The 26,638-nt window shown below is 43.2% G+C and overlaps 1 protein-coding gene across 1 annotated transcript in view; it reads right to left on the bottom strand.

Annotated features, from left to right (window-relative positions):
* The window catches only part of LOC124795818 (neuroendocrine convertase 2), a 1,530,590-nt gene that overhangs the window by 223,779 nt on the left and 1,280,173 nt on the right, over nucleotides 1-26,638 (bottom strand). The gene's annotated exons all lie outside the window — the stretch shown is intronic.

Genomic DNA, 26,638 nt, shown 5'->3' with positions numbered 1-26,638 from the left:
CGTTTCTGAAGCAACAAAATTTATTAACATTGAATATCAATTTAAGAGTTAGAAAGTATTTGCTGAAATTATTTGACTTTAAGTGTAGCCTTATATGGAGATGAAATGTGCCCAAAAACTAGAGCAAAGAAGAGGAAATTAGAATTTTTTAAAATGAGATATTACAGAAGTATGTAGAAAATTTGGTGGGTAAACCGCACTGCTACAAAAGAGGTTGAAGAGAAAAGAGATTTTGGGGCGCAATTTGACGAAATAAGCGATAAGTCGATAGGGCAGAAGTCAATAATCAATAATTAGTTAAAAAATGGTTCAAATGGCTCTGAGCGCTTTGGGACTTAACTTCTTTGGTCATCAGTCCCCTAGAACTTAGAACTACTTAAACCTAACTATCCTAAGGACATCACACACATCCATGCCCGAGGCAGGATTCGAACCTGCGACCGTAGCGGTCGCGCGGTTCCAGACTGTAGCACCTAGAACCGCTCGGCCACTCCGGCCGGCAATAATTAGTTAAATTGGTAATTGAGGGAAGGGGGAAATTGTATAGACCAAGCCTCTAAGGCTGAAGTACAGTAAGCAGATCCAACTGGATATAGGTTGAAGAAACTTGCACAGAATAGACTACTGAGGGAACAACACCAAACCAGTTTTCGGACCGGGTTTCAGAGCTCAAAACAAGAACTACAAAGGGGCGAGGACAATACTGTGTAGAGAAAACTCTGATTTTGTTTTTACTGTTCTGCCAAAGCACCATTAAATAATGTAGTTCTTCTTGATACGATTCGAAAGCCATTTATGATAGTTAGTTCTGTTATACGTAAATTAAAGGTGGCTGGGGGGGGGGGGGGGGGAAGGAATGGAATTACTGATGTCAGCAGCATCGGGACATTACGCGGAATCAAGTGAATGCATGGTGTCTATTCTTTCGGACCTGTGTATGCTGTGAAATATGTGCAAGAGAGGCCAGAAGTGTGTTGTAAGCGAGAACCGGGACTGAGCGCAGTTTTCATCTCACTATATGCTATCGAGGCGTGAAATGGTGCTGGGCTGACATACTGTGCTTTCATATTTAACACTTTCAAAGCTCCATGGCAAACTTTACGAGACACCATAATGGCTAACTCTTGTTCTGATTAATTCTTCGGATTTTGTTGAAATGAACATAGTTTAATAAAAAACAGCCTCAATAGAAAAGAATAGAGTACGTCGAGAAATTATTTTACTTTGTACTCTACCACTTATCGAGAAGCTATTTTCCTTATTTTAGTGAGTGATAACAGTTACATACCCCCTTGATAAATACTGTCTGAGACACACTGCCGGGTGCTGTTTCGCGGTGCGGCGGTTCGTCGGTTGACCAGAAGGAAATAACCCAAAAGCCAGAAATACTTCAGCAAAGCAACTAGCTTCTATACGTTAGTTTCCACAACAAATTGTTAAAGACTGATACCATGATTCCGCTAGGATTTTATGATTTTTGTTCAAAGCGTTTGAATCGGTCATTGAAGAAACCATCTAAGTCTAGAATTTTTTTGTAACGCATTTTTAAGAGGTGAACGACCTATTTGGATGTAAGATACAGTGTGTGTGTGTGTGTGTGTGTGTGTGTGTGTGTGTGTGCGTGTGCGTAGGGGTGTGGGTAGAGTTCAGTCACACTGGTTCGGTGCCTCATCTCAAAGATACACGTGGTTTTCAATGGAATCGTATATCATTATTCCTGCAAAACAATGACAAGCTCTAGTTATGATAATGGAGTTGGATAACGATCACGCACTCTACTCTACAAAGCAGACCACAAAGGCTAAACAATACTGAGCTCTGTTGATTGTGGTGGCCAGGAGAGATGCGACAGTTCATCCTCGTCTTCAGAAAATCAGTCTTGGACGATGCGAGGTGTGTGAACAGGGATCCTGTCGTTTGGAACACAGTTCCACCACTGGGGAACAAACACTGTGCAATGGGATGGGCCTGATCAACCAAAGCAGTCACTTAATCCTTGGCTATAACGAGAGCTGGTAGATAGTAATGCGACTCACAGAATACCACCGATATGGCTCCCCAAATTATCACCGAAACCCCGCCAAGCTTCAGTTTTGGGACTTAAAATCGACCAGAAACTGGAAACCGAGTGAAACAAGACTCATCTGACCAAATGACATTTTTCTACTGCTCCGCAGTTCAAGACAGCTTCGGCAGAATGATTTCCCCATGCGGGCATTTGACTCACTGACTAGTGGTTTTGGAATTCCAGCTCGCCCTGCAGTTCCTGTTTATGGTACTTCCTTCGTGTTGTTTTGGTGTTGAAATACTTAACACCTTTTTCCAAAGCTGCTACACAGAGGAAGACCGCACTGCAGATCCTTCTCTAAATCCTCGCACAAACGAAAAAATGGCTGACATCGAAATAAGTGTCCAAGGAATAGAAAAGCAACTGGAATCACTCAACAGAGGAAAGTCCACTGGACCTGACGGGATACCAATTCGATTCTACACAGAGAACGCGAAAGAACTTGCCCCCCTTCTAACAGCCGTGTTCCGCAAGTCTCTAGAGGAACGGAAGGTTCCAAATGATTGGAAAAGAGCACAGGTAGTCCCAGTCTCCAAGAAGGGTCGTCGAGCAGATGCGCAAAACTATAGACCTATATCTCTGACGACGATCTGTTGCAGAATTCTAGAACATGTTTTTTGCTCGCGTATCATGTCGTTTTTGGAAACCCAGAATCTACTCTGCAGGAATCAACATGGATTCCGGAACCAGCGATCGTGTGAGACCCAACTCGCTTTATTTGTTCATGAGAGAGAGATGCTATTTCCCTTGACTTCCGGAAGGCGTTCGATACAGTTCCGCACTGTCGCCTGATAAACAAAGTAAGAGCCTACGGAATATCAGACCAGCTGTGTGTCTGGATTGAAGAGTTTTTAGCGAACAGAACACAGCCTGTTATTCTCAATGGAGAGACGTCTACAGACGTTAATGTAACCTCTCGCGTGCCACAGGGGTGTGTTATGGGACCACTGCTTTTCACAATCTATATAAATGACCTAGTTGATAGTGTCGGAAGTTCCATGCGGCTTTTCGCGGATGATGCTGTAGTATACAGAGAAGATGCAGCATTATAAAATTGTAGCGAAATGCAGGAAGATCTGCAGCGGATAGGCACTTGATCCAGGGAGTGGCAACTGACCCTTAACATAGACAAATTTAATGTCTTGCGAATACATAGAAAGAAGAATCGTGTACTGTATGATTATTGGATAGCGGAACAAACACTGGTAGCAGTTACTTCCGTAAAATATCTGGGAGTATGCGTGCGGAAGGATTTGAAGTGGAATGAGCATATAAAATTAATTGTTGGTAAGGCGGGTGCCAGGTTGAGATTCATTGGGAGAGTCCTTAAAAAACGTAGTCCATCAACAAAGGAGGTGGCTTACAAGACACTCGTTTGACCTATACTTGGGTATTGCTCATCAGTGTGGGATCCGTACCAGGTCGGGTTGACAGAGGAGATAGAGAAGATCCCAAGAAGAGTGGCGCGTTTCGTCACAGGGTTATTTGGTAAGCGTGATAGCGTTACCGAGATGTTTAGCAAACTCAAGTGGCAGACTCTGCAAGAGAGGCGCTCTGCATCGCGGTGTAGCTTGCTGTCCAGGTTTCGAGAGGGTGCGTTTCTGGATGAGGTATCGAATATATTGCTTCCCCCTACTTATACCTCCCGAGGAGGTCACGAATGTAAAATTAGGGAGATTAGAGCGCGCACGGAGGCTTTCCGGCAGTCGTTCTTCCCGCGAACCATACGCGACTGGAACAGGAAAGGGAGGTAATGACAGTGGCGCGTGAAGTGCCCTCCGCCACACACCGTTGGGTGGCTTGCGGAGTATAAACGTAGATGTAGACACTATTCTGACGACAGCTGACATTTACAACATAATGAGGACATCGTTCATGTTGCCGTTCCTCATGAAATACAAGAGCGCGACCTACAGTCTTGGCTGGCAACTGCATTTATATGTGCAAGTCTACATTTTCCCGAGGCATTTTCATACTTCTGTGGAATTCTTATGCAGCCCCACACCGTACTGAGGTTCCTTCTGAATGAAATTGCGGGCAAAACAGCTACCACTTTCGATATTCCGACATTACACAGGGATGTAAGATAGTTAATCCGCCGTACGGCAGTCAGTGAGATGTGGACGAGTTATTTGCATAAAACGACCAGTTTAATCGCAGGATTTGAAGCATACACTCTCACGCCACAGATGTGAAAATTAATTTCGCCGAGCATTTGTTTAATAAAACAAACAAGGACACTTCCACCGTCCGAGAGGAGCACACAAAGGCAGTAATGAATCCCTGTCCAGGTAGAATTGTATGGTTTACAGATTGTAATTAGAATTAGCAATTATGCGTTTGGGTGGATAATGAGATGAAGTTAACAAAACTGATGTGTTCCACACTCTAAATAAACTTTTTATTTATTGAAATATATCTTCAATAATACACATATAACGAGAACGTGCAAACATGTTGGTACAGTGTTGCGCGCAGTGCGCTAGTCTGAGAGAAGGGAGGCGAGCCAGAGATGGAAGTAATCTGCGCAGGGAATTAACGATCGTGGCTTGTCCACAAGTCAAGCCATATTCTTGTATCTGCTGTACTACTGATTTATTTTTCATGGGTGACTTGCAGGTGAGGTTAGGGTCGGGAACGTGACCCAACCCATTCCCTCTCTACTAGGAATCCAGTTCCTAACCTATACCCATTCTGTTGAAGACAATTCGGAGCATCTTACCATATTTCTTATTGTGATTCTGATATTTGAGTGTTTTCTCCAAATTCATTTTCCAAATACATCTTGTATTCAATATGTTCATCGCTCCAAATATTGTTAAAAACATAACTTGTATATTTGCCCATTAACCAAATCACTGCGTTATTTTTTGCCTGAGGGTAGTGAATTTCCTCTGGTCTGAAGAAAATGTTAATCGGTACATTGTTTGCTGAAGTTTTTGTTATTTAAGCAATTTTCTCCCTGGTCCACCTCCAGTTGATAATCTGATCTCCACACGTGTAACGATGAGGCACACTATCAACGACGTTGCGTTTGCTGCAGAGGTTAGAGTCACTTAAGCCGATGGCAAAGAGACGCTCACTAGTGATGATGATGTTGTTGACTACCTTGTACCACGCTGTTCTCACGTCAGACGAGAGGACATCACTACTGATGTTTTTCCAGGCCACATTCCATGCTATTCCAGCATATTTAGTTTCTATGTTATTTTTCATTTCATGTTTCCGTCTTTCAGCTGAAATCGCCTTTGTTGTAACGTTTTTGGAGTTTAAAAGCTTTTTGATGAGATAACTTAGTTCAAGATAATACTCCCTAATGTATTTTAGCTTAAAACTTTTTTTGAATATTTATCGGTGGCTCTACACTTTCTGGCCTGACAATATCGTATAGTTTTGCTGTAATGCACCCTGGATCGTTACACAGTATGCTCCATGTTCGTTTGACAGACAATGCCATCGCTTTAGACTTGATGTCGGTTAGACCCATTCCTCCATTGCTTGGATCCAAAACTGCTGTCTTCACCGGCACTCGAAACAATTCCCCTTTCCACACGAACTTTGCTAAGGTGGACATGATCGTCTTCGCCACCATTGATGGAATGGGGAGAACATGTGCTATGTAGTAGGCCTTGAATAAAATATACGTGTTGATAAACAGTATTCTCTGGAACTGGTCTATGCTACGTTGGCAGTTTTCAATGAAAGCTCCCTTGATTTTTCTTGCCACCTCCCGCCAATTTATTGCTATCATTTTTAAAAGGGGAGTTGTCAATGCCATTCCAAGAGCTTTGTGTTCATTAACATGGTTCGTCCACTCAATGCGCAAGTTAGCAAGCTGCTTTATATTTAGAAATTTACTTTTGTTTTCATTCACCCTCGCACTTGATGCGGAACAGTATTTTGCAAGTACCATCTCTAGTTGTGTCACATCTGTTTGGTCTCTGATGATTACGCCTACATCGTCCGCGTAAGCACCTACCACGGTCTTTGTTTCTTGAATGGTAATGCATGTCAGCCTGTGCTGTAGCTGTCTCAGGAAAGGTTCCAGCGATATAACGAACAGGAGCATGGATAAGGGGCTTCCTTGGGTAACACCCCTTTTTATTTAAATTTGTTTTGTCAGTTGACAGTTAACGGAGATTTGTGCAGTAACACCCATTGCCATGTTCTTGATGATGTCGATGGTTTTTGGCAGGAAGTCCATTCGGCGCATTGTCTCTGTCAGGTATTTGTGATTAATTTGATCAAATGCCTTAAGGAAGTCTATGAAAAGCGGTCCACATTTTATGGTACTCAGCTACCGGAGGCGGACTGAACGGAAGTGTTATGTTCCCTTTAAAAGCATTGTAAGGGAATGTAACATAAGGATAACCGTGAGAGTATAAGATTTTTACTACCAAATCTTAATTAAAGAAAAATTTCAACCAACAAATTTTAAAAAGTGAACTGTGTAATATGATTTTTCATTTGAGTTCTACAGACTGCAAAATACTGTGTAGTATGAATTTCTATACTGTATATTACTTAAATATTTCTGTTCCACTTTGGTTTACCGCACTTTTCAACGTATCTGTAAGTTCACCATAATGATTTCAATACGAAAAATAAAACATGAAATATAAAATGGATTTCCTTCATACATGATGACGAACACTACTATTTTACGGTATAAGCTCTGTCGTAAAGGCAACGGGTTTTGATTCGTCTTTTGTGGGCGACCATTTTTCTTTCAGGAATGGCTTTACTGCAGTTAAAGCCTAAGTTTGCAAGAGTAATGTTTACTTACACGCAGCCTGCCTGAGTGGCCGAGCGGTTCTAGGCGCTACAGTCTGGAACCACGCGACCGCTACGGTCGCAAGTTCGAATCCTGCCTCGGGCATGGATGTGTGTGATGTCCTTAGGTTAGTTAGGTTTAAGTAGTTCTAAGTTCTAGGGGACTGATGACCTGTGATGTTAAGTCCCATAGTGCTCAGAGCCATTTGAACCATTTATTTTACTTGCAAGCAAATTAAAATCATGTACAGTGAAGAGATTATACAACAAATGCCATTACGCAGCACCTTTCCGATTCCACTTTAACTGTAGGTACGTGTTTGTCTTGCAAATTTATGTTTTTAACTTTAGCAGTGCCGTTTGAAAAAAAATTGAACACCAACAAGAAAGGAAACGTTTCGTGTTTTGTATTTGGCCAATCACTGTGGAGGGTGTGTCAGAAGGTGTCTGTACTCTGCAGTAACACCAAATGGCCGTCCGCGCAATCATCCATCTGGAGCTGAGGGTGTGAACCATTGAACCTCGTAATGGTACAATAAACGACTGACTCAGGTAACTTATTTATATTTAATTATCAGTCGTGTTCCTCATGTTCCTGTCATTTATGGACGACTAATTACCGTGGTTTTAAACAAGATCATAGCGGCTGTGAAAAACGAAGGTGATTTTTCACTGTTCAGAGTTAAAAAAAAAAAAAAAAAGGTTCAAATGGCTCTGAGCACTATGGGACTTAACATCTGAGGTCATCAGTCCCCTAGAACTTAGAACTACTTAAACCTAACTAAATTAAGAACATCAGACACATCCATGCCCCAGGCAGGATTCGAACCTGGGATCGTAGCAGTCACGCGGTTCCGGCCTGAACCGCCTAGAACAGCATGGCCACCGCGGCCGGCAGAGTTGTCCATTTTAGTACATTCAATTCGTACCTAGAGATTACAAATCGGTCACCACTTCGTAATTTGCTTAGATTTGTATGCGAAACCCTCTGAAACACTTGGTAAGCAGGCAAGCGTCCAAGACCAACTATTGCTGGTCTGCGTTCAGTCCAGGGCGTAACATAACAATGTATGGCCTGTAGCAGCTTTTGCTTGAGAACGGCGGCGGACCCAGCAGACGTCCGACAGAATTCGCCGAAGACACCCTGGATACGGGACGCGGCCGGATGTAAAACTGTGGCGCGGTACACTGCTCGCTCAGGCGACGCCGCTCCCGCTAAAGACCGTGCTAACGGCGACCGAGAAGTCTGTTCACTGTGGCTGCACATTCGCAGGAGCCAACAGCGCGTACAGCTGGAGCTAATTGCGAGCAGATTTCCACCGCAGTGCGCCAGACGCCACACCGCAGCACCCAGAGCTACCCACCACCTGCCTACAGGGGACTCACAAAGAAGCGCGCCAAAGCTGACGCCTGACACCTGTCACCACCGCCCCCGCTCTTTCCGCGAAATGCAAAGTGGAGAATTCACGGGAGGACGTGCTAGGGCTTTGAAATGTCGCTTGGAGCGGTTTTCACATGCGTTTGTTGTTTCTTCTACAAAATCGCACACGGCCAGGGACGATTTGTCAACTAGAGAGCGAATATAACGGAAATTTATCGAAAAGATTTTTTTTTATATTGCAAGCGGTTGCAGAAATTTATTTGCTTTCTCTTTCGGAATACTGCAATTCCATTTTCAGTATAGCACTTCACTAGAAATGGAGTTCCAACATTCGGAAACTGCTGTGGAAATTAAAAATAGAATGAAAAATGCTTGACGGATAGAAAATTCTTTATAAAATGAAGCCTGCGGTATTTACGAAAACTGCAGCCAGAGGTTCTATGCCAGGTATCGAGCAAACAGATTTGGTGGATGGCTGTATAAAAAAATTATACACCCTGTCTCTCCTAAGAGTCGTCAGAATGATTTTCTCTGGTGTTTACGCAGATACTTGAAATTTCGTTTCTGCAATGTGTAGCTCGCACTAGCCCGAAAGAACACTGCCCGCCACATCTTATGCGATGCCGAGTGCCAACGGAGAGCATCGGTTGGTTTCCCGTAACAGATGAAATGATTTTTAAAGCGGAATTTTACCTGCCCACTCGATAAGGCGATCCCGAATTAATCTATTGCGATACTTGTTTTCTCGATATGTATTAACAGGGACACTAGAATACGAAGAATAACTAGTACTCCAGCAGAGACTGAGTAACATTGATGCATGGCAGTAGCTGAAAGCGCGGGCCAGGGCGGTGCTGTCACTGCTGGAATTCTCGTTATTCCTGGGGTTTTATTATCCTTGTTAATACAATGGTTAAAACGAATGTCGCACTAAACTAATTTCGAACCGTCGTATCGAATGCGCACATAAAACTCCGCTTTAAAAATGTTCTCCGTCGACACTGGGTGTAGCATTAGAGACGCGTCGCACGTCATTTTTTTGGGCTGACTGCAGCTACACATGGCAAAAATGAAATTGAAATATCTGCCGAAACCACAGAGAAAATTCGTCTGACGACTCTTAGGAGAGACACCCTTAATAGCGAAAACTCATGGCGGTGAAAGTAAACGACGATAGTACAAAAAGCGTGTAAGTAGACTTTGTCCGCAAACGAGATGCATACAGGATAATTGTGAGTGTGATTCCGAGCCTGCATAGTGATCTTGGTCCGCAAACGAGATGCTTGCATGGGCTTCAGTATGAAGTATTGCTCTAGTTACTAAAATTGCATTTGTAAAGCAAACATTTTGACGAACTCCCCATCTAATTGAGCTGAACACTTCACCAATAGCCTGTCTTAACGAGAAACACATATCTATTTCAGCATCTTTCTGTATGCTTCTACCGTTAAAGGAGGAGTTACACGCGCCGTCCACAAATTTGAAAAGAATAGTGTAGTGTCTCTACAGTGGGTCAAGAATTCTTTCATACACCCCCTGATCATCTCTTAGACCTTGACAAGAGTATTTAATTCGATGCTCCAGCTCATCTGTAGTAATGGGAGTGCTAATTTCACTTCTGAGATAACCCCAGGTAGATCAATCCAGAGGATTGTTGTCAGGTCATCGTGGAGTCCAATGTACAGGCTGTGCCCGACCCACCCATCTTGAACTACACTGAAACACCAAAGAAACTGGTATAGGCATGCGTGTTCAAATACAGAGAGATGTGAACAGGCAGAATACAGCCCTGCGGGCGGCAACGCTTATATAAGACAACAAGTGTCTGGCGCAGTTGTTAGATCGGTTACTACTGCTACAATGGCAGATTATCAAGAGTTAAGTAAGTTTGAACATGGTGTTATAATCGACGTACGAGCGATGGGACACAGTATCTCCGAGGTATCGATGAAGTGGAAATTTTCATGTAGTACCATTTCACGAATGGACCGTGAATATCAGGAATCCGGTAGAACATAAAATCTCCGACATCGCAGTGGCCGCAAAAAGATCCTGGGAGAACGGGGACAACGATGACTGAAGAGAATGGTTCAATGTGACAGAAGTTCAACCTTCCGCGAATTGCTGCAGAATTCAGTGCCGGGCCATCAATAAGAGTCAGTGTGCGAACCATTCAACGAGACATCATCGATATGGGCCTTCGAAGACGAAGGCCCATTCGTGTACCCTTGATGTTGTACGACACAAAGCTTTACGCATCGCCTGGGCCCGTCAACACCGACATTGGACTGTTGATGACTGCAAACATGTTGCCTGGTCGGACGAGTCTCGTTTGAATCCATTGACTCTGCATGTCAATAGGGGACTGTTCAAGCTGGTGGAGGCTCTGTAATGGTGTGGAGCGTGTGCAGTTGGAGTGACACGGTATCCTTGATACGTCTAGATACCACTCTGATAGGTGACACGTATGTAAGCATTCTGTCTGATCATCTGCATCCATTCATGTCCACTTTGCACTGCGATGGACTTGGGCAATTCAAGCAGGACAGTGCAACACACTTTCAGAATTGCTACAGATTGGCTCCAGGAACACTTTCATGAGTTTAAACACTTCTGCTGGCCATCAAACTCCCCAGACATCAACATTATTGGGCGTATCTTGGATGCCTAGCAACGTGCTGTTCGTAAGAGATCTCTACCGCCTCGTACTCTTATGGATTTATGGACAACCTTGCAGGATTCATTGTGTCAGTTCCCTCCAGCACTACTTCAGACATTAGTGAGCACATGCCACGTCGCGGGGGCCCTACACGATATTAGGCAGGTGTACCAGTTTCTTTGGCTCTTCAGTGTAGATTGTCGCGTTAGACGTGGTTAGAACAGCAGCACATTTTTGATTTATAAGGGATTTGATTGCGGAACATGCTTAATATTATGGAGTTTCCTTATCATCACTCTATTCTTTCAAGGATACGCACGCAGAGTCTAATTGAGTTTGGAAAATGTGTGACACAAAACCTTTAAATCTTCCAAAGACGATAGGCAAGGATGCATTCTATTACCAGTCTATAACAACCCAATATACAAAAAAATATCACTATACATAGACACAACAAAAAAGAAGAAAACAACATACGTAACCACAATTTATCTAGGAAACATCTCAAACAAAATTAACAAATTACTCAACAAAACCGACATCGCCTTGGCATACCAAAACACACAGGCTCAAAGACAAAATACATGAAGACAGCTCGAAAATTCCCATACTCAACAACCTTGGCGTTCAGATAGTTTCACGTAATACATGCCACAAATTATACGTAAGACAAACCGCTAGAAACTTCAAAATTAGATTTGAAGAGCACACCAAAGAAAGTGAAAACAACCCATCTACATTCTTTCAGCATCTACAAACAGAAAAACACGACGTAACACCCATAAACTAGGAATCCCCAATATTACGAAAAAGGAACCGTTCATGAACATCCTTGAGGAAATAGAGATATATTCACATGCATACAGCAACTGCACAAATTTACTGAATGAACAAACCGATCAAAGCACAAAAAGTACATAGAAAACTTTACCACCTTATAAATCAAGAAAACAGGTAAAGTAATAAATAAAAGCCACTAAATAACACACATCCATAGTAACAGCGATAGCAACATGAAGAGTACAAAGCAAAGATATAACACCAAGAAAACAACATAAATCGTAGACAATAACAAAATTATTACAAAAAAATAAAAATATGACATGAAAATCTCAAAGCTAAAAGAAATTCCAGACAAAAACATAATTAGAACCAAACCTATAAAAATAATAAGAAACAATCGAATTTCCACATATCACTAATTTATAAAGATAACCATGTAAATATGTAATATAGCTGATCCACTGTCACCCAAGCTGTCATGAGAAAAACAGCATACATAAAGACCAACTGAAGTCAGATAAACGCCTCCCGCGTGTATCTAAGGAGAAACTAATAATTATAAAATAAGACTGGTCATGGCAGCAACGATATTACATGTAAGTTAAAAAAACCTAACCATTTATTATAACTTCTGTGATCATAGTTACAGACCATTAAATTAAGACCATCGCTTACTTATGTATTTACAGAGCACCTGATGATGGCAATATGCCGAAATCGGCATGAATGAATGGCCGTGAATGGTTTATATAAAATAAAAGCTATTTAAAGGGCAGTGTATCTGGCTGATATTCCTAATATTACGAGCCTTGTTCAACCCAAACGGAGATTGTAGCGTCAGAATAAGTCTTGATGGCTGCAATGGGGATATAATAGAAGAAGGATTCCGAACTGACAGTCACAGATTCATATGAATTCTGAAATAGAAATTAAAGAACAGTTAGGCTAAACGGAGCAGAAAGCAATAAAACTGTTTCGCGCTAAAAAAAAGGAGCGAAGTTGTGAAATGCGATCATGATGAATAAGCCACGAATTTGGCGAGTTACAAAATATTGATCATTTTATCTGCCTTACATCCATAATATGTAAGACTCACTGCTGCACTAAGGAAATGGAAAGAAGAATAATAGGCTACATAAATGCAAAGATAATTCTGTAGGTAGTATTTCCAGTTAACCTATATGATGTAGAAATACAGACAATCAGAGAAATCTACCACAAGAAAACTGACACACTTGAAATATGAGTTTAAAGAACTAATGCTTCCATTATAAAATATTTAATTACGGAAACAAGGCTGTCACAAAAAAATTATAGGATCCTTAAGTTCTTTGGGCGCATATTTCGAATGTTGGGAGAAAAGCCGGAGAAAATCATTATCCAAGGGAAAACTGTAGGCCGGTCATCACTAGGAAGATGTCCTTAAAGATATAAAAAAGAAAACCCAACACTGGAATAACTATTCTGCGAGTTGAAAGGAAATGATGACAGGATACAAATTTGTAATTTGTGATTTTGATGAGAAGTCACAAAATTTTAAATTTTATTTTAAATTTTATATGCTTATGTGAGCACGTTCAGGCTTGTTTCAAGATGTCATTTTGTGTGTGTGACTGGTTATGCATACAAGAGCCTTCTTTTCTGCGGGCAGGCTGTTACTCTTTTGAATAAGTATAGCTAGATTCTAGCGAGATTATTTAATACATGAGAATCTCTGTGTCATTATTGGATGCTTTTATATCCATCCTACCACATAATCCCACTGTTTTCTGGAAGTCCAGTTACCATTCCGAGCTATGTTCGCACCCACAGTACCATCAAATTCGTAACTTATCTTTGCCTCCACTGGAAATCATTTGTTTTTATTGTGCTTTTTTCCCACTTAGGTGGAGGGTCAGTATGGTTATTAACAGATTTGTCATTGTTAATTTAAAGTATCGTTGGATGCCCTTCCTGCAACCCCCTCCCTCGTTTCCTGGGCCTGAATATATGCATCCCAACTGTCAGCATCTAGTGTTCTTCATCGGAAAGTGGGAGAAGCTTTTCTAAATATTTTCGAAGCACATAAGTGTGGTGGGACTTGGGCACCAGCTCGGTATTCACATAGTGGGATGTGGGAAACCGCCTAAAATCCACATCTCGGCAGGCCGACTTGCCGGCCCTCACGTTGCCCCGCCGGGCGGATCCAGTCTAGGGCCGGCGCAACCCCCCTTCTTGGACGCAGCGCTACTACATGGGAAGTCACTTTGTTGCTGATGTGTGTAAAGTCTGTATGAGTTTTAATTACTCCAAGTGCCTGCAACTAGGCGTTTATGAGATTGTAACACCTGTAGTGATAGATTATCTCAATCCATTTTTTACGACGTACTCGCCACAAAACCATTGTACAATTCAAGTCCATGTCGTATAGCACTGAGGGACAATGCCCTGATATGAAAGATAGTATTTTATGGTGTAAAACTTTCGCAGAAATAGCTTGACTGCTCATGCTATCAAATTTCTGACCGGATTTATGTACAGAAGGGTGGAAAATAAAACTGAAGATCTGTTGGATGAAAAGTTTGGCTACAGCGAAGGTGAAGCCAAAGAGAGGTGGTTCTGCCATTGTGTTTCATAATGAAAGCAAGATTTAAGACAAATCAAGGTATCTTCATAGTATTCGTTGACTTGGAAAAGAGTCTGACAAAGTAATGTGGTGCGAAGTGTTTGGTATCATCTATGTAAATAAAAATGTAAAAGTTCATTTGTTCAGTTTCGTAGTTCATCACCAACTGCTTTGAAATTTTAACAAATTTTCATTCGAATTCTTTCTTGTTTTTAAATAACTAGAAGACCGCTTCTGAAAGCGATCCAGTAGGTATTTGGTTCTTCAGTATATATGCGACGCCCAAGTCGGTCGGAATGCGCAATGGTAGTGAATGGAAAATGGCTTCAAATGGCTCTGAGCACTATGGGACTTAACGGCTATGGTCATCAGTCCCCTAGAACTTAGAGCTACTTAAACCTAACTAACCTAAGGACAGCACACAACACCCAGCCATCACGAGGCAGAGAAAATCCCTGACCCCGCCGGGAATCGAACCCGGGAACCCGGGCGTGGGAAGCGAGAACGCTACCGCACGACCACGAGATGCGGGCTAGTGAATGGATGCAGGTGATGAAACAGGATGCTTACATACGTGTCACCAGTCGGAGTCGTATCTAGACTTTTCTAAACGTATCAGGGACCCCATATCACTCCAACTGCACACGCCCCACACCATTACAGAACCTCCAACAGCTTGAACATCCCCTGCTGACAAACAGGGTCCATGGATTCAAGAGGTTGTCTCCATACCATACCATACACGTCTATCCGCTCGATACAATTTGAAACGAGACTCGCCCGACAAGGCAACATGGTTCCAGTCATCAACAGACCAAAGTCGGTGTTGACGGGCCCAGACGAGGCGTAAAGCTTTGTGCCTTGCAGTCATCAAGGGTACATGAGTGGGCCTTCGGTTCCGAGAGCCCATATCGACAATGTTTTGTTGACTGGTACGCACACTGATATTTGTTGATGCCCCAGCATTGAAATCTGCAGCGATTTGCTGAAGGGTTGCACTTCTGTAACGTTGAACCATTCTCTTCAGTCGTCGTTGGTCCCGTTCTTGCAAGGATTTTTTTTCGGCCGCAGCGATGTCGTCTATTTGATGTTTTGCCGGACTGCTGATATTCACGGTACACTCGTGAAATGGTCGTAGGGAATATCTCCACTTCATCGCTACCTCGCAGATGCTGTGTCCCATCCCTCGTGCGCAGACTGAAACACCACGTTCAAATGCAGTTAAATCTTGATCGGTTACTGCTGCTGCCATTTTAGCAGCAGTAACCGATCTAACAACTGCCCCAGGCACTTGTTGTATATAGGCGTTGCCAACCGCAGCACGCTGTATCTGAATACGCATGCCTATACTAGTTTCTTTGGCGCTTCAGTGTATTTATAGTGGTGACAAAAGTAAATAGATAGCGATATGCAGACATACAGATGCCGGTAGTATCGCGTACAGAAGGTGTGAAAGGGCTTGTACTGGCGGAGCTATGATTTGTACTCAGGTGATTCATGTGAAAAGGTTTCCGATGTGATTATGGCCGCACGACGGGATTTAACGGGCTTTGAAAGCGGAATGATAATTGGAGTTAGACGCATGGGACATTCCATTCCGGAAATCTTTAGGGCTTTCAATATTTCGAGATCCACAGTGTCAAAAGTTTGCTCTCAATACCAAATTTCAGGCATTACTTCTGGCTACGGACAATGAAGTTACGGACAGCCTTCACTTAACGACCGATAGCAGTTGTCAGTGTTAACAGACAAGCAACACTGCGTAAAATAACCGCTGAAATCAATGTGGAACCTACGATGGACGTATCCGTTAGGTCATTGCGGCGAAAATTGGCGTTAATGGGCTACGGCAGCAGACGACCGACGCCAGTGCTTTTGCCAACAGCATTGCATCACCTGCGGCGCCTCTTCTGAGCTCGCGATCATATCGGCTGTGCCCTAGACGACTGGAAAACCGTGGCCTGATCGGATGAGCATCGATTTCGGTTGGCAAGAGCTGATGGTATGCTTCGAGTGTGGCGGAGACCCCACGAAGCCATGGGCCCATGTTGTCAACAAGGCATTATTGAATCTGGTGATGGTTTCGTAAAGTTGGGCTGTGTCCACGTGGAATGGGTTAGCTTCTCTGGTCCAATTGAACTGATCACTGATTGGAAATGATTATGTTCGGCTACTTATTGACTAACTGCAGCAAGACATGGATTCCATGCTCCCAAACAGCTACGACATGTTACCGGGCCACAATTGTTCGTAGTTGTTTGAAGAACATTCTGGCCACTACGGTTGAATGAGTTGGCCACCCATATCGCCCGACATGAACCCCATCGAACATTTGTGGAATGTAATCAAGAGGTCAATTTGTGCACGACGTCATGCACCGGCAGCACTTCTGCAATTATGGACGGCTATAGATGCAACCTAGCTCAATATTTTTGTAGGAGATTCCCAACGACTGTTGAGCCCATGCCGAGTTATTGCACTACTCCGGTAATAGGTGGACTGACGCTATTTTAGTTGGTATCCCATGACTTTTGTCACCTCGGTGTATACCTCCTCCTCGCAGCGGTTTCCACAGAGTACGGGGAATTTTTATTTATGGTTTATGTGTTTACGGTTAGAATACTGCTAATGAGTCAGAAACGACTGAAACTTTGTAATTCTACCCTCTTGCAAATTAAAGCTTTGCGAAATACTATCACTGAATCTACAGTCCTCACTGATCGAGCAGTCAAGGTTTCGTTGACTATAACAAGGCTCAGTCAAGGTCTGAACAAGGTGGGAAGAGGTGGTGGACAGAGGGGAAAGGGGAGGGGGCAGAGGAATTAAATGGACATTGAAACGGGAGAGAGGAGATAGATAGAGAGTGGAGAGAAGAAGAGTTGGGTAGAGGGAGAGGACGAGATAGGCAGAGAGAAGTGGGAGAAGGAGACTAGAAGGTATATCCAATTCACATACGTGTTTAGCAATTGCGAAGTATTGCGGGTTCGCTAGTTAGAAAAATAGACATACGCTATAAGAAGGAGACAGGTAACATACAGTATGGCAAGAACCAAGAGTAAGCAATAAGACTGTAAAGCACGAGAGAAATTCTCACGAAGGGAAGAATGTAGTCTTATTTTTTACTGCTCATCCTGCATGTGGAAAGGCAATGGCCGAAATAAAGGAAAGGTGGAATTAAAATTTAGGGTGAAATGATATCAGTGATAAAATTGACTGAGACAGTTGCCTCTTTTAAAGTCGGAATCATTATAGCGTATGCTGAACTGAATGAACAGTCTGTTCAGCACAGAATGTGGAATGAGAATGAAACAATTATAGACGAAAGTACTGAGGAGGAGTGTAAATGAGATTGACAAGAAGATTAATATCGGAACACAAAGAATCACAATGTAGATCACAATGAAGGAATTCTGCTAACATGGGAGAAAATTACCCCTGACAGAGAGTGGCCATTCCTCGTTCAAAGACGACTTGTAGCAAGCATAGCTTTAATTTGAGAAAGTAAATCCTGAGAATGTACGTCTGCAGAGTAAAATTGATTGGAAATGAAACGTAGACTGTGGAAAAACATAAAATGAAGTGGATCGAAGGTTCTGAGTTGCGATGTTAGAGAAGGAGACTGATAACTAAGTGCACTGATGGGAAGTAAGAAGGTTGTTGGGTTGGGTTGATTTGGAGGAAGAGACCAAATTGCGAGGTCATCGGTCTCATCAGATAAGGGAAGGATGGGGAAGGAAGTCGGCCGTGCCCTTTCAAAGGAACCATCCCGGCATTTGCCTGAAGCGATTTAGGGAAATCACGGAAAACCTAAATCAGGATGGCCAGACGCGGGATTGAACCGTCGTCCTCCCGAAAGCGAATCCAGTGTGCTAATCACTGCGCCACCTCGCTCGGTAAAGAAGGTTGTCTGAGAACCTATGAGGAAAGAACTTTCTAGAAAACAGCAGCTAGAAGAAGGGATAGCATGTCAGGGCATGGTTTTAAGACGTCATGGAATAGCTTCCGCTGCACTAGAGAGTGCTGCTGTGGCCAAAACCTGTACGGTTAGACATAGATTGGACAATTCCAGCAAATAATTGAAGACGTTGAGTTTTAAGTATATAGGAGGGAAAATGAAGAAGCGAAGGGCTGATGATAAAAATGTGTGTTTTGTAACGTATATCCCATAGCTCAATCAAAGCGCTTTGCAGGTTTGACGCATTTTTCTTCCGCAGTTCCGACCGCGCTTTGAGGGTTGCATGTCACTGAACAGTTTCACAGTCATAATAATGACTTTCACGGGACCGCAGTAGCCTTATCAATTGCAAGCGTTGCTCATAACCTGTGTTGCTATGGTAACAAACACAGCGACACTACGTTTTCTGGGTATTTTTTTCTTCGCGTGCTATTCTCAGTTAGCTACAGTGTCTCAAATATGCGATATAACAGGCAAGTTAAGCACCCCCCTTAAAAGCTACTGCGACGTGTGCTGCTGGTTTAAATACGTTAACCATAATGAGATGGTTTGCAGCGTTGGAGCCAACTGTCCAAACTGCCAGTGATTTTTCAGGATTTTTTTACACATTCACCATATTTGGTGGCCTGCTAGAATATTTCACGATTTACGGAGAATTGAAAGGCAATGTAGCATTGAGAATAAAAGTAACAAGCTGACACCTTTATAAGAAGAGCGTTTCGTGAACATAAATATTTCAAAGCAGATTTGGAAGGCTTTACTGCAGGATTGGAGCTAGCTTCGTCGTAATAAGTCGTGTCCCTATGAACTGTTAACTGTAAATTTGCAGTGTTGTTCTGTTTACTGTAACTGCTTTATGTGGCATGATACGTATTTAAAACTTTTCTGTTTTAGTACTTGCCTTCAGGAAGTGATTATTTACCTCAAGGTCATGAAATAAATTAAAAAAGCCAAATAAAATAAAATGATTTCAATTCTTCGTTCTACACTAATGTTGTGCTCTAAAAATGCGCATAATAAAAATGAAGTCAATTTATGTATAATCAAGAAGTCAACTTACACTCATAACAGTATTCAAGTCGATAGACATAAAACGTACATTTGTGTCACTGGTATCATAACTATACTTCGAATTTAGCGTTCAAATTCGCCGCATGAGAAATTATATTCAAAAAGAAGAAAAAGCTACATAAGGCCAGTATCGTATTTCTATCAGGTCTAGACTAAGCAAACGTAATAGCGAAAACGAATCAAATAGCAATACAGTTCGACAGAAACACTGGTCCCGCCGAATTACGGCGTTAACACGTAGCGGTGTACTACGCATTTGAATAATAAGAGACCCAGAGTGCAGCAAAACCGCGAGCAGAGGATGTTAGTTGACTCCCAGATGGCGTTAGATTACAGTTCCGCACTGATGACTAATGAACAAATTACGAGCGTACGGAATGTCAAGCCAGCAGTGTGAACGGACTGAAGAGTTGTAGTAAACAGAACAGCATGACTTCTCATCCGAGACAAATATTAAGCGTAAAAGTACCTTCAGGGGCATCCAATGGGAGTGGTATAGAACCACTGCTTTTCACCGTGTAACTACATTGCCACGTTGGAAGCTTGATACTGCTTTCCGCGAATGATGCTGTTGTATACAGAGAAGTTGCAACGTTAGAAAATTGCAGCGAAATGCAGGAAGACTTGCAAAGGATCGACGCCTGGTGTAGGGACTGGCTGTTGACTCACAACATAAACAAATGTAACCTATTACGCGTAAATAGGCAGAGAGGCCCGTTGTTGTACGATTACACGTTTGCAGAACAGTCATTAGAAGCAGTCACAGCCAAAAATGATCTAGGAGTGTGCTCACGGAGTAACTGAAACTGGAACTTCCAAATAAAACTAATCTCATGCAACACAGATGATAGACTGAGATTCTTTGGAAGGATCTTCGGGAAATATACTCCACGCACAAAGGAGGCAGCTTACAAAACCCTTGCTCTACCTATTCCCTAATATTGCTCGTCAGTTCGGGGTCCATATCAGGTAGGTTTGATAGAGGAACCTGGGAAGACTCAAAGAAGGGAAGCGCGACTCGTTGCGGGGTCATTTAGTAAACGCGAAAGCGACGTGGAGGTGCTCAGTGAACTCCGGTGGCAGACGCTAAAAGAGAGGCATTCTGCGGCACAGCATGGTTTACTGTTTATGTTTCAAGAGTGTACTTGCGTAGAAGTACCGCAGTATTGCTCCTTGCTACCGATATCTTGCGCAGTGACCATGAGGGTAAAATTAGAGAGATTTGAGCTCACACGGAGGCTTACCGCCAACAGTCGTTCTTCCAGTGGATCACTCACGACTGGAACAGAAAATACATCAAATGCACTCGCATTTGTGAATACGTACAACCATCAGCTGTATAAGGGAATGACGACATGACAATTGGTGCCGGATAGGGACTCGAACACAGATTTTGTGCTTTACGTGAGCGGTCGCCTTAACTGCTTCGGCTCTCCATGTGCACCTCACGGCCAGGTGCAGACTTCAATATGTGACGTCGTTAACTCACCTTACACCACACATGAACGTCTGTGCTCTATCCGTTTTTCCCACGTGTCGGGACCTTGCTATCTGAAACGTAGCCTGAGGGTGACGTCGCAGGGCGGCTTGCTTTTGCACCACCACAGACGAAGGTTGTAGGTAACTTTGAACCAAATTTCAAACTTATACGCCGCAATGGGAGAAAATTACAGAGTTTCGGAAAATTAATATTGTTTTTGTGCAGTGTGCACCGGACCTGGGCACGTATTTAACGCAGACTCATCAAACACCAGCACCGAGAGTCATCGTCGCCACGCTGTCTTCGGATACTGCAATGAGCTACTCTACAGCAAAAGTGGAGATTATGAAATAGGTTGCTAATTAGATTCAGGCTCTCAATTGCAAAATCCATGTATTATGTGCTTTCTCTATAAAATATAATGTTGTTCCACTTGTGGTATTGTCTTAGATCGACAGCATTCTCGCTGTAACAGTGATAACTTATACTGTTCGCCCCACATCTCTCCCTATAGTGTTTCTGTGAATCTATAAATCTGTACCCGCACTTATTTCCATTCATTCAGCGTATCAGCCATGTTCACCAACTTCTGATCAGTGATCACTCACTTAGGAAATAATTTAAATTGTGAAATGAACAGATTTGCAAACCGCCATTTTTCGACGTGTGCTCAAACCTATCATAAAAATGGTTTGTTCTGATAGGACGAGAACTGCAACAGGCACTACAATTTAATCAGACAGCTGGCGTACTCGTGTTTGGGGCTGGTTCTTTTACAATATTACACAAGTTGCATTGGCTGGACGCGTCAGTGCATTTCGAGTGAGTAAGAGCGTTTCTGGGTGTGTTCATACTTATTATTCAACAAAATTGGTACTACATACTCTTTGTCACTGAATTTAATGTCAGAGAATGATCTTTACTCAATTCCCTTCATTCTGCGTTTTGCATGCTTGAATAAAGGTACATGTAGAATGTATGAGTACAGTTCGACACTAAATTTAATATCATTCTTTTTACGTCAACGTCCCGCACATGGAATTAGTCACTTCTCTCTAACATACTTGAGTTCATTCAGTCTAACACAACGTGATAACATAACCACTTGGTTACAGGGCCATCTACAGTGTTTAAATTTATATCCAACATCCCAGTGTGCTAAGACCAGTCTTTAAATAGTCGTAGTGGGCTCTGCCAGATTTCGTAAAGTTAGTCACTGTTAAATTTCCATCATGCCAGTTTTAGTTTCGCATACTTTAAACAAGTATAACTAATGGAGAAGTTTGCGAACTTTCACTTTGGACTGTCTCTCTACGACGCTGATAAAACTGGAAATGAATAACATCTATCGACAAGGGATTTTTTTTAGTTACAGCCTGATCATCAATACTTCATGTAAATATGCAAGGTCCGTGAACCTTACGGTGAGAATTTTTAAGAGCAACTAGGTGACTGCTAAATTCACAGCAAGAAATACACTCCTGGAAATGGAAAAAAGAACACATTGACACCGGTGTGTCAGACCCACCATACTTGCTCCGGACACTGCGAGAGGGCTGTACAAGCAATGATCACACGCACGGCACAGCGGACACACCAGGAACCGCGGTGTTGGCCGTCGAATGGCGCTAGCTGCGCAGCATTTGTGCACCGCCGCCGTCAGTGTCAGCCAGTTTGCCGTGGCATACGGAGCTCCATCGCAGTCTTTAACACTGGTAGCATGCCGCGACAGCGTGGACGTGAACCGTATGTGCAGTTGACGGACTATGAGCGAGGGCGTATAGTGGGCATGCGGGAGGCCGGGTGGACGTACCGCCGAATTGCTCAACACGTGGGGCGTGAGGTCTCCACAGTACATCGATGTTGTCGCCAGTGGTCGGCGGAAGGTGCACGTGCCCGTCGACCTGGGACCGGACCGCAGCGACGCACGGATGCACGCCAAGACCGTAGGATCCTACGCAGTGCCGTAGGGGACCGCACCGCCACTTCCCAGCAAATTAGGGACACTGTTGCTCCTGGGGTATCGGCGACGACCATTCGCAACCGTCTCCATGAAGCTGGGCTACGGTTCCGCACACCGTTAGGCCGTCTTCCGCTCACGCCCCAACATCGTGCAGCCCGCCTTCAGTGGTGTCGCGACGGGCGTGAATGGAGGGACGAATGGAGACGTGTCGTCTTCAGCGATGAGAGTCGCTTCTGCCTTGGTGCCAATGATGGTCGTATGCATGTTTGGCGCCGTGCAGGTGAGCGCCACAATCAGGACTGCATACGACCGAGGCACACAGGGCCAACATCCGGCATCATGGTGTGGGGAGCGATCTCCTACACTGGCCGTACACCACTGGTGATCGTCGAGGGGACACTGAATAGTGCACGGTACATCCAAACCGTCATCGAACCCATCGTTCTACCATTCCTAGACCGGCAAGGGAACTTGCTGTTCCAACAGGACAATGCACGTCCGCATGTATCCCGTGCCTCCCAACGTGCTCTAGAAGGTGTAAGTCACTACCCTGGCCAGCAAGATCTCCGGATCTGTCCCCCATTGAGCGTGTTTGGGACTGGATGAAGCGTCGTCTCACGCGGTCTGCACGTCCAGCACGAACGCTGGTCCAACTGAGGCGCCAGGTGGAAATGGCATGGCAAGCCGGTCCACAGGACTACATCCAGCATCTCTACGATCGTCTCCATGGGAGAATAGCAGCCTGCATTGCTGCGAAAGGTGGATATACACTGTACTAGTGCCGACATTGCGCATGCTCTGTTGCCTGTGTCTATGTGCCTGTGGTTCTGTCAGTTTGATCATGTGATGTATCTGACCCCAGGAATGTGTCAATAAAGTTTCCCCTTCCGGGGACAATGAATTCACGGTGTTCTTATTTCAATTTCCAGGAGTGTATTTTATAAGATAAATAAACTTCCTTAAAAAGTTTGAACTACTTTCTCTCGCCAACAAATAACTGAATGTACAACTTTGTTATTACTTAATATGCACTCTTGGTCAAGGAGAGAGCGAGTTGTCTGCACACCTCACCTGATCGAATTACGTATGGCAGACGCCCACCATTATTTGAATACCAGGAACGGGTTTATACACTCTACGACACCACTTAATACAGATGGAATTATAACAGTGGTCGAACTCTGGAGCCGTCAACAGACACTGCCTCCTCGTCGTAAGGAATCCTGGGTGGGGTGACAATCTCTCAACGGACTACGAACGTACGTCGGCCGGTACAACCACGACCCGAAGTAGTAGTGCGTGTTGGGTGAGACCTGTTCTGGATGGGTCGAACCTAAGACGACGGTATACATGTTAAATTATCGAACATATGGCCTCTCTTATGCCAAAGCCACAGATGCGCACGGAACGGTGTTTTTGATTTACATACATCGCCGAGTTTCATCTTACATGTCCTTTGTTACGACAGAACTAGCAGTGACGTGACTCAAAAAAGTAATAAAAAAATTAAGGGCCAGTATCACGAAAGAGTAAAATGAGCGTACATTGTAAGGCCACAAAAGCGAATATCCCACACCCGCTGCTTTGACTCTCTGGCAAGTGCCCTCAGTGCTTTGTGTGAACATGCTGCATATGTTTATTATTTCTCCTTACAAAGTTTTTTATTTGCGGCTACAGTCACGTAATTCGTCGCTACTTTCGTACGAGGGTGAGTCAAATGAAAACCTTAAATTAGTAATAACAAATTGAAATTTCAGGCAGTTATCCTGTAAGTTGGTAAGCGTGCTATAAATAGCGTGCAGAATGGCCTGTAGGTGGCAGCATAGTGCAGATGCACACATACCGTCGCAGTATCAGTATAAAGATGGCCGATCCACTTACAACTTGGACCAGGGAAGAACAGCGTTCTGTTATGTGGTTTTTGCGTAGTGGAGGTGTGAAACCTATTGAAATTCATCGACGAATGAAGGTCCAGTACGGTGGTGCATCTTTGTCAGAGCAGCAAGTATATGAATGGAGTAGGAAGTTCGTAAATGGTGTGACTTCAGTGGAAGATGCTCCTCGTCCAGGTCAGGCACAACGAGTTGTGACTCCACAGAACATTGCAACAGTTGAAGCCATAGTGAAGGAAAACCGCCGAGTGACACTGAATGACATTGCAGGATGTTTACAGATTAGTCATGGGTCAGCACACCAAATTGTGCATGATGTGCTCCAGTTTCACAAAGTGTCTGCAAGATGGGTGCCACAGCAGCTGACTCCTGAAATGAGAGAACGACTTGTTGATGTTTGTGAAGAACTTCTTCGGCACTTTGAACGAGAAGGTGATGGCTTCCTTGCAAGAATCGTTACTGGGGACGAAACCTGGCTTCACTTCCACCAACCGGAAACGAAGATAGCGAGCAAGAAATGGCGCCATTCCTCATCACCAAAACCAAAGATGTTTCGAACAGAACCATTAGCAGGGAAGGTTATACTGACTCTCTTTTGGGTCGAAAAATGCGCCATTTTGGGACATTACATGCCTAGAGGGACCACTGTCACCAGTGCATCATACACAGATCTCCTAAAAAATCATCTGCGGCCTGCAATCAATTCAAAGCGACGTGGACTGCTGACAGCAGGTGTCCTTTTGCAGCATGACAATGCAAGGCCCCACACTGCCCGTACAACAGTTGCAACAATCACAGACCTGCATTTTGAGTGTCTTCCTCATCCACCATACTCACTAGACTTTGCTCCATGTGATTTCCATATGTTTGGACCACTCAAAGATACAATGGGAGGAAAGAAGTTCCGTTCTGATGAAGAGGTACGCCACGCAGTGCATGAGTGGTTGCGCGGACTACCAAAAGAATTTTTTTCTAAAGGAATTTATGCATTTTGTAAGCGCTGGAGGACTTGTATTGAGCGTGTGGGAGATTATGTTGAAAAGTGATACACCTTTGTACCACTTCTGCACAATAAATAATATTTAAAAAAATATTTAAGGTTTTCATTTGAGTCACCCTCGTACATTACGCATAACAATGTGACTGATAACTCTTCAGCTGTTCACTGAAGACCACAATCCATTACACACAGCAACAGTGCTAGACGAAAATGTATTTCAGCAGTGTAGCTGGGAACAGATCTACGCATTGTTTGAGTCCTTTTGTCACCCGCAGTATGTTATATGACGACTTCCTAAAGTTTAAAAATGACCAGAAATACATCACAGTAACTCGAAAGCACAATATTTGCATACTCGACTATGAAAGATAAAAAACAATTCCGATGTTTTATGAGGCAGAATTTGAAGAGGCCTTAAGTGAAATTACCTTAATACGAAAGGGACGACTTTGGGCAAATATGTCTCAGGAGTATCATGAATATTATCACAGTTGTTGGGGCGATGAAACTGCGCATGCGGCATTGCCTGAACCAAATACTGAAGAGGTCTGTGTTGCATATTTCTTCGGATTAGACTATACAGTTTTATTGTTTAATCAGTCTAGGTTTCTAGCATTTCTTATTTATTTTGAAGCAATAAAATTGGAACTGACGTCCGATAAGTCTGATTACATTTGGTACGTATGTGAATCTTATATCTTAACATTAGTAAGAGTGATTACAAGAAATCTGCTGTAAATCGATTTCTTAAAATACCATAGTTGATTTTTAAGACTGTGAAACATTCAACTACCTGTATCTCAAAACGAATGTAGCGCACATGCGTTGTTTTGTCATAAAGGGGGCTATATGACTGTACACTAATAGCCTTAAATGTTGCTACTGCCATTTCATTAATGTGGCCAGTTTCACGATGACAGAGCCTATATATGTTAGAATTATGTAATAATAGTACTTTTGAAAATATCACCAGTTGTCACTGTTTTGATTTAAATTACTTTTACCTAA

The sequence above is a fragment of the Schistocerca piceifrons genome, chromosome 4, assembly GCF_021461385.2.
Source record: "Schistocerca piceifrons isolate TAMUIC-IGC-003096 chromosome 4, iqSchPice1.1, whole genome shotgun sequence".
NCBI classification, from domain to species: Eukaryota; Metazoa; Arthropoda; class Insecta; order Orthoptera; family Acrididae; genus Schistocerca; species Schistocerca piceifrons.
Note: the sequence above shows the minus strand (reverse complement) of the source record. Positions and strands in the feature narration are given on the sequence as shown.